This window comes from Mustela nivalis (assembly GCF_964662115.1).
Source record: "Mustela nivalis genome assembly, chromosome: 12".
In the NCBI taxonomy this organism is placed as follows: Eukaryota; Metazoa; Chordata; class Mammalia; order Carnivora; family Mustelidae; genus Mustela; species Mustela nivalis.
Genome location: NC_139031.1, coordinates 9,516,129 through 9,527,833, shown reverse-complemented (window position 1 = coordinate 9,527,833; position 11,705 = coordinate 9,516,129).

The following is an 11,705-nucleotide window of genomic DNA, read 5'->3' as shown; positions in this document are numbered from 1 at the left end:
TGTTGCCAAAATAACATAGGGGCTTTTCTCATTATCAAGTGATTGATACTTAGTCCTTCTGCAGACACATGCAGTGCCTAGGAACTGCCTCCCATCACTCAGAGCGTAAATAATGCCACATTTTTTTTTTCCACTTTAGCTGCAAAAAGCCCAGAATGCTCCCATTCTGTCCTCCAGTGTGTACACACACACACACACACACACAATTGGCGGGATGTCCCTTAGTAGTTTTGGTGGTGATCTTTTGTCCTCTGGGAATTTTTCAAGAATTTTTTAAAATTAAAAAAAAAATTTTTTTAAGTATCTGGGAATTTTTCAAGAATTCCCAGATATTTAAAGAGCTCTGTTGTCTTTCTGACTTCTCAGTAGGGAGGAGCTCTTGGCTGCCACCACTGCTACGATCCTTTCAGAGCTACTGTGGGCAAGGAGTGGTTGGTCGCCTCTGTCAGCTCCTGACTGCTGCTGAGAACCACTGCCAACTCTGCACCCAGCAGGTCAGCAGGTTCTGTCCACACAGCGAAGCAGAGGGTGGGGGCAGCCACAGCCTCCCTGAGCAACCCCCCCCCCCCCCAACATTTAGGGGCATCCCCAGCGTCATTTGCTCCAAAGTACTCATCACAGCAGGCTCCGGGCACCACCCGCTATGTCGCTATGTCGCTACAGCCCTCCTTCAGACTTCAGGGACCCAAGGGAAGACTGGCTGACTTTACCTCTTGAATTCCCTTCCTCCCAAAAAATAAAATACGACACTGCATTTCATCATACCCTTTTCTCCCTCACCAATATTGCCAGTCAGCTGGGGTTTGAGTTCTTTTTTTTTTTTTTTTTAAAGATTTTATTTATTTATTTGACAGAGAAACAGAGGTCACAAGCAGGCAGAGAGTCAGGCAGAGAGAGAGAGGGGGAGGCAGACTCCCTACTGAGCAGAGAGCCTGATGCAGGGCTCGATTCCAGGACCTCGGGGATCATGATCTGAGCCAAAGGCAGAGGCTTAACCCACTGAGCCACCCAGGCACCCCTGAGGTTTGATTTCTGAAGAAGCCAGGTTTCAGATCCTAGTAACCCAAAGAGCTTGCTTACCTTTCTCTTTGGTCAAAAGCCATTAGCACGTGGAAACGAAATACTTTGTAACTCTCCTGGCACGCAGGAAGGAAACTCTGCTCCATTCCAGATGAATCTACAGCAGTGGAAAATACAAAACAATGTAATTATTCAATAGGTTACTCTTCTATAGTATTTTGTTTTTTTTTTTTTTTTTGCCAAATGTACAACACATTTTATATAAATTCTATTGTTAAATGTTTAAAACCCTGAAGAGGTATTCCATTTGTTTTTTTTTTCCCCATGAAAACACTGAGGTTCAGGGAGGTCCCACAGGCCACTGAAGATCACATCCGTGGTAGATAAGGGAATCTGGACTCAGGCTCAGATCTGACCTCAGAGCCTACCTCAGCTGAACAGCATCAGGCATTAAGGTGTAGGAAAGCCAAGGGAAATCCAGAAAAAGTTCACTTGTTTGGAATCCCAGTCCTCCAAAGAACAGTGTTAAAACAACAGGGAATAATAGATATGTAGATTAGAGGTCTAGTTCAACTTTTTTTTTTTTTAAGTATGAAGATTTTGTTTATTTATTTGACACGGAGAGAGAGCTCAAGCAGGCAGGGGCAGAGGGAGAAGCAGATTCCTCACCAAACAAGGAGCCCAAAGCGGGGCTCGAGTCCAGGACCCTTGGATCATGGCCTGAGCCAAAGGCAGATGCTTAACCAACTGAGCCACCCAGGCACCCCTAGTTCAGCTTTGATAGAAACTTAGAAAAGATCAAGGCCATTTCTCCTTATACCAATTAGAAATCTCTGAGAAACTGTCTTGTTTTGAAAATAAACTTCAATCCATTTGTAGATAAAACAGCAGATAAAACTTAAAAGGCTCAAAAAGAAAAAAAAAAAAAGAGCCAGTATGTGAAATAAACATTTAATAGTAAAACAAATACTGAAATAACAAACACCTGAAAGAACAAGTGGAATTTGAAACAAAGGAAAAGAAATAAAAATAAACAAACATAAAGAAAATAGATTTTATGTGATCAGTCCATGGAAATACATTTGACTTTTTAAGGTAGCTTAGTAGTGATAGACATGTATATTAGCTTAGAGGCTAATATACATGTCTATCATAACTTGAGTTTTTGGGGTACCTACGTGGCTCAGTCACCGAAGCATCTGCCTTTGGCTCAGGTCATGATCCCAGGGTCCTGGGATCAAGCCCCGTGTCAGGATCCTTGTTCCTCCCTCTCCTGCTCCCCCTACTTGTGTGCACTCTCTCTCTGACAAATAAATAAATAAAATCTTAAGGAAAAAATAAAAAGAATAGGAGCTTTCATATTAGTAATATTATTTTTGTTTACTGTATGGAAAAAATATCTTTTGCTTTAATCTGAGCTCCCAGAAGCCTCACTAGAAGCTGTTTATTACTGTGGTTTCAGAAAAATTGAAATCAAGTGACACTATTAACACACTGCCATAAATTCAACATCTCACTGTCACAAACATTCCCTGCCATAAAGTAGCTCTGCCAACCTGATTCCCCACATCCCCTGCACACATTAAGTACCTGTCCCTGTGGCACTTAGCACAGGTGTGGACTTACAGTAATTTGTGTGATTTTTTGATCGATAACTTCTTCCTTACTATATGGTAAGTCCCAAGGTGGCAAGGATTTTATTCGGTTTATATTCACAACTGGAGCTCGAACACCTTCCATAGTCAGGGTTTGGCTATAGGAGATGATCCGTAACTGTATTCATGTTGAATAAATTGCCTAGTAATCCTGAAAAGTACATAGCATGAGATATTAGAGAACTGATGTTCTTCAATCCGCAGGTGACTTTGGATGAAGGGGTAGGACATGAAGGTGAGGGCGGAGAGGGGTAAAGAGGCATAACTACCCTTTTGCAACTGAAATAAGTTCATAAGGTTCATAGTGATAAATAATGATGTGTGGATACGTGGATTGTGTAAATATTCCTTACTCTTAAGCCTTATGTGTCTGACAAACACAAAATGCAGTTTTGAGTTGCCTTCCTTTTGATTTTTTTCCTTGGCTTTGAGCTTTTTCTGTGATTGGTCAGATCTGCTTTATCCCCAAAGGTAGAGTTGAGAGACAATGACGTAAGTCTTTACATCCACCTGAATATAGTTCTGGTCTCTCTAGGCCAGAAGAACATGAAGTCAAAAACACCCACTAGAATGCTTAGAATCAAAAAGCCAGATTATAAGAAGTGTTGGTCAGGATGTGGAGAAATTAAAACCCTCATACACTGCTGGTAGAAATGTACAAAAAAAATGTAGCATTTTGGTACAGCCACTTTGAAAAGTCTGGTACCTCCTAAAATAATTAATCAGAATCACCATATGACCTTGCAAATTCCATTCTAAGATATATAGCCAAGAAAAATAAAGACATATGCCCTCATAAAACTTGTATATAAATGTTTGTTGTAATATCATTAATAATAGCCAAAGGGTAGAAATAACCCAAATGTCCATCAGTGGACCATTATACAACCCAAATGTGGCAGATCCATGCAATGGAATATTACTCAACCACGAAAAGGAAAGAAGTACTGATATATACTACAACTTGACTGAAACTTGAAGATGTTATGCAAAGTGAGAGAAGCCAGAAACACAAAAGTCTATGTGTTGTGTGAGTACAAAGATAGGCAAGTTCAGATGGGGAAATCCACAGGGACAGAAAGTGGATTAATTATTGCTTAGGGTTGGGTGTCAGAGGATTAGAAAGGGTGATGACAGCTGAAGGGTAGGGGGTTTCTCTTCGAAGTGATGAAAATGTTCTAAAATAGATGGTGTGTGGTTGGACGTATCTGTGAATCTGTAAGACTGATGAATCATGGACCTGTACCCCTGAAATAAATAATACATTATATGTTAATAAAAAAATTGAAGTGCACACTTGAACAGAGTGAATCATATAGCATGTGGATTACATGTCAACAAATCTGTGCAAATAAAACAACTGGGTATCGTTCCCTCTCATCTTTGCTCGGCTGGGATGTGACACAAGATAGTCCAACGTCAAGAATGTGGGCTCGAAGTCAACTGCCTGGCAGCCGGCTCCTGCTAAAGCTCTCTGAGCCTCAGGCTCCTCATTTGTAAATTTATAAAACAGAGTAACAGCACCTGCCTTATAGAGTTTCTGGGAAGGTTCTAGATAACATAGATTAAGGACTTGGTCAATAGTATGTATAAAATAGTATCATTTATAACTGCCTATCCTTGTCTAAATTGAAGAAAAGGAGACTATTTACCCATTCAGAGCTCACAGTTCAATAAAGAAGTCCACCATCCAAGAAAAACATTTGTTTTGAAGAGAAGTTCATTCTATCCCCAGCTCTGTCATGGCAAAGCAAACATATTCTGTGTCAAAACAACAATCAATATTTGGATGTTGTTCTTCACAGAAGGTAAATCTGAACCAGATTTTTCACTTGGCATGAGGATATTTGTCCCTGTGTGCTGTGCTTTTACTCGCATAAGTGTGTTCTCTCCTGCATTACTTACAACGGCAGCAAACCAGAAATACCCCACGTGTCCAAGAATAGGGGAAAGGTTATGTAAATTATCCTCTTGCATCATGATCAGGCAGTCATTTTGTAGGAATGTTTGTACTGTTTTGTAGCAGAATAGAAAAAGGAACAAGACAATGTTAAGAGAGAAAAGAGAACAATAATACACATAAATTCACATATAACCAATACTCTATAGTATTCTAAAAAGTACACATTGCTAGATTGAAAAAAAGTTTGGGGGTTAGGGAGAGGGTGCTGGGTTATTGACATTGGGGAGGGCATGTGCTATGGTGAGTGCTGTGAAGTGTATAAACCTGGTGATTCACAGACCTGTACCCCTGGGTTAATAATACATTATATGTTAATAAAAAAATAAAAAAATAAATTAAAAAAAATACAGATGCCAATGTTCATTCATTTTAATGTAATTTATTCAGATCAAGAAGATCTTCGATGTTTGCAAGAGAGTCCATTAAAATTAAAGTGCATTTGAAAGGAAAAGAAAAAAAAAGTTTGGGAAGGAGCCTCATATCAATTACTTGTGGTATTACGATGTTGGGGAGACTATGGCTGCTTTTTCTTTTCTTTTCTTTTTTTAAAGGTTTTATTTATATATTTGAAAGAGATTGAGAGCAGAGTGGAGGAACAGAGGGAAAGGGTGTAGCAGGCTCCCTGCCAGGCAGGGAGCCCAATGTGGGGATTGATCCCAGGACCCCGAGATCATGACCTGAGCCGAAGGCAGATACTTAACGGACTGAGCCAGCCAGGTGCCTCTATGGCTGCTTCTTAAATATTTTATGTTGTTTTAAAGTTGGTCTAATAACATATAGAAACTATAACAGGTTAAAAATACCTACTGCTGTTTGTCCTCTATTTTATGGACTCTATTAAGAGAGATAAAACAAAAGTTAATTACAAAGGAAGGTGGGCAGTATTGATGGAACTCCTAGCTCGTAGGAAAGGAGCTTTCTTAACATAATAGGTTATACTTGGTAACGTACTGAAAGGACATTTTAAGGTTGATGAATGATGACTGCAAGTCTGCTAATTAGCTGTGTCCCCATGAACAAGCCATTTAACCTCTAAAGATCTCGATTCCCTCATTTGTAAAATAAGAGATTAAAAAAAAGAAGAGATGCATTTTTGACATACAGAGATGTGGAAGTTGGTGGCTTGAGTAGAAAGCTGTCATCTTAAATTCTCAGGGGAAATGTGTGTCTTATAAAACTATGTGATCTGCATTGCATACTGGAGAAACGAAACTCATTCTGTGACCAGGGACACTTCCAGAGATGAGGGGGCCCTGTGTGCTCTTTTTTTCCCACTGTTTTAAAGGACTGCTGCTTCTTGTCCTCTATGCTGGGAACACTATGACAACTTTGTGCTGCTGTTTTTCCACTAGCAACAACCCTCCTACGGACACGGCCATATACGAATTCCAAAGTTTTCAAACTGAGTTTGTAGGGATTAGCTTGTGGGGCTGGACGCGGGTAGAAGGGGGTGGTTGGCGTCCGTCAAGCTAAACCATATGCATGCTAGGCCCCAGATTGGGACGCACAAAGGAGAAACCCTTATTCTGCTCCCTGCTGAGGGTGCTCCCCTGGGGCTCCAGGGGACCCATGAGTCCTTCCTTCCCTTCCAGTGCACACCCAAGTTCTCTCACCCTGTCCCCCCGCAACCCATGTTCTCTCATTCTATACTTCTTCTCTAACAGGGCTGTTAGCACCTATCTTTTTGGGTTTGAATGGCTCTGCTAGCCTTCCCACTCTTCCTTCTCCTCCTGAGTGGGAGGGAGGAGGGAGAGAGAGTTCCCAGCAGACTCTATGCTGAGCTGGTAGCCCGACGTGGGGCTTGATCCCACACCAGGAGATTGCAACCGGAGCCAAAATCAAGTCGGCCACTTACAGCAACTGCGCCATCCAGGTGCCCCTCCTTATCTTCTTTAGAGGGATTTCTTAGGATGCTTATGCCTATTCTTACGGGCTTATTTCTTCTCTATTTTCCTGTCTAAAAGGGCTTTACCCATTCCTGGGGTCGCTCGTTCCGTCCTGAACAGTGGCGCCAGGGGGCAGTAAAGAAGCTCGTGTCTCTTCTAACTTGAGTCCTCTAACCAACCAGGTTTCCTGTAGCAGATATTTTATAACGTGTCACAACAAATCCTAACAGAGTGCTGCAAAATCTTTGGCAATGCGTGGGCGAACCACATACTTAGGTTATGGTCCAGGCACAGAAAATGTGACTTTATAAAACACAAGCAAGACTTGGTATTTTAAGGGAAACCCTGTGAATCTTGGCGATAGAGTCTAGTAACGCTCCTCATGCTGAGAAAAAGGCCATTCTTCACAGTTAATACATAATTCTAGTTGAATAGTGATGAAAAAATCGCCATTTTGATTGAATTTTTTATGTCATTTTGTCCTTATTTAAAAACACCATCAGCAGGAGGGGAGACAGGCAAGACATAATGCTGGGGAAAGAATAATTACTGTTTAAATTAAACTTAAAGTAAACTATGAAAGAAAACATAGAGGGTGATTTAAATAAATGAGTGCTGTTATCCTAGGCAGTCACTGGTTTCATAAAGTCTTTCAAAATTTAAAATGAAAATCTTTGCTTCCTTCCCCATCTATTTACAACAATCTCACAATAATCTGGATGTTTTCCGCTTTGTCAAAATATGCCACCATAGAGGGGACCTTAGTACATAGGATGTGGGAACCACAGACATGAAGGCAGGAAGGGAACCCAGATCCATTGCCAGTTTGTCCTGCAGGTGTCTCCAGTGTGATTGCATGAAGAACCCATTTTTGCCAACTCCTGCCATGATTTGCCAAGAAAATCATTACCGTGTTTATCTCCCCAAGCAGAGGGTTGGGTTCTCATAATCAGTAACTATGTCATACTCATCTTTATAACTTGCACATTCCCTTCATCTCATTCCAAATCTTCCTCCAGCCCAGCACCTAGTACAGTGCCAGGCATATTCTATGTAAACAATAAATGATGTCACTGAAGTGGTAGGAACAGGATATTTTTTGAATGCTTTCCTAGAATGCAGCCTTCTTTACTCCTTTCCTAACAATATCCTACATCTTCAGCCGAATGAGTCAGATGAGAGGAAACCAATTGTCAATTCCTAAGTTAAAACCCAACTGGCTAAGCCAATCAATAGATCCTATCCCCTTGGTCACAATGGTTGGTGAAGACATTTGTCTCAAGTTGGCCAAAAAAAGTCCAATGAGATTCAAAGGCAGGACTTTTGTTTGAACTCTCCATGTCACAGACTTTCTTGAAAGTTACAACTTGAACTGTGTATGTAGCTCCGTGAGATGTGGAAGCTACTTCAGGATCTCAAGATCACAGCCTATCAAAAACAGAACCTACATTAAGAAGGCAGAACACAGAAACTGAGAGTAAGGAAATGGGTTCAGTTCATGTTTTTTAAGTGACCGAGACTTACCTGAAACTGTTATCCCCACAAAGAAGCTCTGCTTAGGCCCTCCCTGTTCCCTAGATCCTGGAACTGGATTCTTCCCTCAGTGTCCTGTGTTGATCCACATGTCCTCCATTCCCAGAAGGATCATCTCCTCATGAAATGGAATAATAACATGCCCCTCATCTGGCTGGGACCTTTCTAGTAAGTGGGTCCCAAGCTGTTTGCTTTCCCTGGCTACAGGCTGAAAAGCTATTTGGCTTTGAGTATTGAGCGTTCATCATTTTCTGTTATTGACATACCACAAGTCCATCGACAGAAACATACAAAATTGATCTCCCGAACACTGCAGAACTTAGAAAAGAAAAAAAAAAAAAGGAAGAAATAAATACCCTAAGATTATTTTACGTTAGCATATTTCAGTAATTTAACTATTTAGTTTTAGAGACAATTCTAGGACAGCTCCGTGCCACTCTCCAGAATGACACCTGTTTGAGTAACGCTGTCTATGGAAGAAGTGATGATTAGGTAAGCCTTTTATTGCTATTAAAGCCTGCTCTGTCTTCACATGTCAGCTGATTTCCAAAGAAATCAAGATGGAAGAGAAGATCCAATGACTCTTCAGAGATTTACATGAACGAGTCCAGTGAGATACATTAAGCATTTATTTAACTAAATATGTGATATCTTAAAAAATAATCAACTCATTAGGATGGGAACATTATTTGAACAAACGTCTTACTATAAACCAGGAAGCACGCTGCGGCAGCCCGTACTGTTGTGTGGACTCTGGGTGGTGGTTCAAGCCCACCAGGAGTTCAGTGGGAGCCAGGGAACCGAACAAAAGATTGTTCAGGAGCGGCAAACAGTCAAGAATCTTCAGCAATAACTTAGGTGACTGAAATCCCACTCTTCAAAGGAGTGTCTACATGATAAGAATTGGATTTAGCTGTGACATGGGTGGTGCCTTGGCCAGTCCCTTTGATACAAACTGTGAACATTCTCTTCAACCAGCTCAGCAGTTTCTATGCCCTTGCTCCCTGGACTTCATACCACGTGCCCTCTGTCTAGGAGAGCTTTCCTCCGTGTGGTTTACAGGTACCTGGCATGGTCTTAAACTGCTGTCTTCTTCCTTTTTTCTCTCTCACTCTGACTTTATTTTCACCAGCTCTGCATTTCCTTGCACATGTTGAGAACCAACATGCCAAGTGGTAGAACATTATTCAAGACTGACATATTCACCCCCTGAGGTCTTCCCGTGGAGGGGACTCTACGGGATGGGGGCCAGCCTGCACTGTGGGGTCAGAAACCTTTAATCCAACATCTGGAGATTGAGAAGGCCTGACCCTGGACAAAGTACAGGAGAAGATTGTGCTGAAGGTAGAAAGCACACAAGCAGGGAAGCCCCCAAATGATGTTTGATCTGAGGAATTAAAGGAGACTCAGTATTGCTAGGATATAGCATGAGAAGGTCCGGGAACAAGAAAGATCTCTGGTGGGGTAAACAGTGACCAGGTCAGCGTCTTATTAGGAAAAAAAATGTTGGACTTTTTCTAAGACCAATGGAAACACTTGAGAAGTTTCAAAGAGAAAATGTCAAGAGTAAATTCCTATCTAAGAAATATCATTGCGTCTCTAGTACTGAGAGTGGACAAGAGTAGAACAATGAAGAGACAGACGGTTTCTAGATGGTTTTTAGACAGATGGTTTCTAGGCTGAAGATGGCAGGTTTGGGAGTCCTGGCATCAAAGTTATGAGTAGGACAAAAGCACTCTAACAGGGTATTCAGAAGCGGAAGTGATGAGGACCCTCTAGAGAACTCCGAAGGACACCAGCATTTGAGGAGTGGACAGAGGAATAGAAGCCAACACATGTCAAGACACACTCCATCGACCTGTTCTCTCCTGCCCCACATGAGCTTCCTTCGCCTCAGCTGGATGCTCCCTTGGCGGTGAAGTCTTGACTCCCTCAGGTAGAGTCAGTCCTTCCTCCAGATCTGCTATTATGATAGTTATTACATTTATTTGTTTGCCTTTCTTTCCTTTTAGATGGCACATGCCTCCACTTTGGTGATCCTCTCCTAATTTTCTTGTATCTTCACCAGGCCAATAGTACCCAGCAGAGGGTTCTCTATGTTCATTGAAAGAGAGAATGAGACCTAATGCATCTATTACTATTTAAAAGACTACATGTATACTGTTTCCCAGGATAAATGTGTAGCAAGATATTTGAAGTCAGAAACCCATCTCTTTTAACTCTACTTTCCCAAACATCTAACACAAGCTATGAATGCTAAGAAAGTGTTTATTGATTGATTAACATTGATCAGAGATCCTGGGATCTCATTTAACATTCAGGAAGTAGACAGAGGAGGGAGGCAGGCTAGATACATACTCACCCAAGGGTACGATACAGGGCAGCCGAAGGAAATGAGGTGGTGTTTGGTTCAATGTCCCCGAAAGGAAAATCACTCATAGGTTGGCTCCTTGTGACCCTGAAATATTGTTCACTGACAAACAAAATGTTTTAATTTCAATAAACCCAAGGATGATTCTTTTAGATTAGGGTAAAGAAAATTTTTTGTTTTTCTTTTATAAACCAATCACCTGTTGAAACTAAAAATTAATTTGGGGTTGCAAACAAGTAAAAATAACAGTTTAGTTGATTTTTTAAGAGGGAAATACAAATACATATATACCATATGGTTCGTCAAAATAACATGCTATGGGTAGTTATGTCCCTGACAGAGAAGGGAGAGAGGAAAGAAAAGGGTAGCGGTGCCCGCGTGGCTCAGTGGGTGGAACGTGTGACCTCGATCTCAGGGATGTGAGTTGGAGTGTCACGCTGGGTGGAGAGATTATTTAAAAAATAAAATCTTAAAAAAGAAAAAAAAAAAAAACCAAGAAAGAAAAACGTAAAGATAAGGAGGAAAGAGGAAAAGAGAAGGAGAAAAAAATGTAAAGACGGAAGAAAACAAGGAGGCACAAGGAAAAGGAGAAAGCGACCTCAGAAGATTGTAATAATAACTACAAATACAAGTTGTACGTTACTTCCTTCGGGAGAATTTTCACCTCCATCATTTGTTTCTCAAGATCGAGCATGCGTGCTTGTTCCCATTTTACAGAGGAGAAAATTCAGAGTCTGGGGCAACCTGGAGTGAGACCCCCTGCCTCCTTATTCTAGTTTTCTCTGCTCATCTTGTGCGTAATGGATGTACATGACACCTGTTCTGCAGTTTACTTGGTTGGAGTGTCTCTGAGTAAGTTGTCACCTGTTATTTCCGCTCTTTGAAATTCTGATTACAGTACCTCTGGTAGCGTGGAGCCACATTTTCTTATAGACGAAAACGGCTTGTCTGTTTTTATTTCCAAACTTTAGAGTTTATTTTTGAAATAAATGTTTACTTCCCCACGGGCTTCTGAATCTTTCGCAGGTGTGTGAAGGAATGATTCCGGCGTTAGAAAATTGCTTTGGAACATTAGAGATATCTCTCAATTTACTAGCTATCACCTGTAGTCCCTTTGGCGTAGAAAACTGTCAGATTGCTTTATTTTATTCTTTCAGCGATCAAAGTTTTTTCATTACAGAAAATTTTAAAGTTTAAATTTATAATTAGTGTCTATTTGCTTTGACATGAAGGGTTTCTTTCCCCCTTTTATTTAAAAAAAAGAAAAAGAAAAAAAC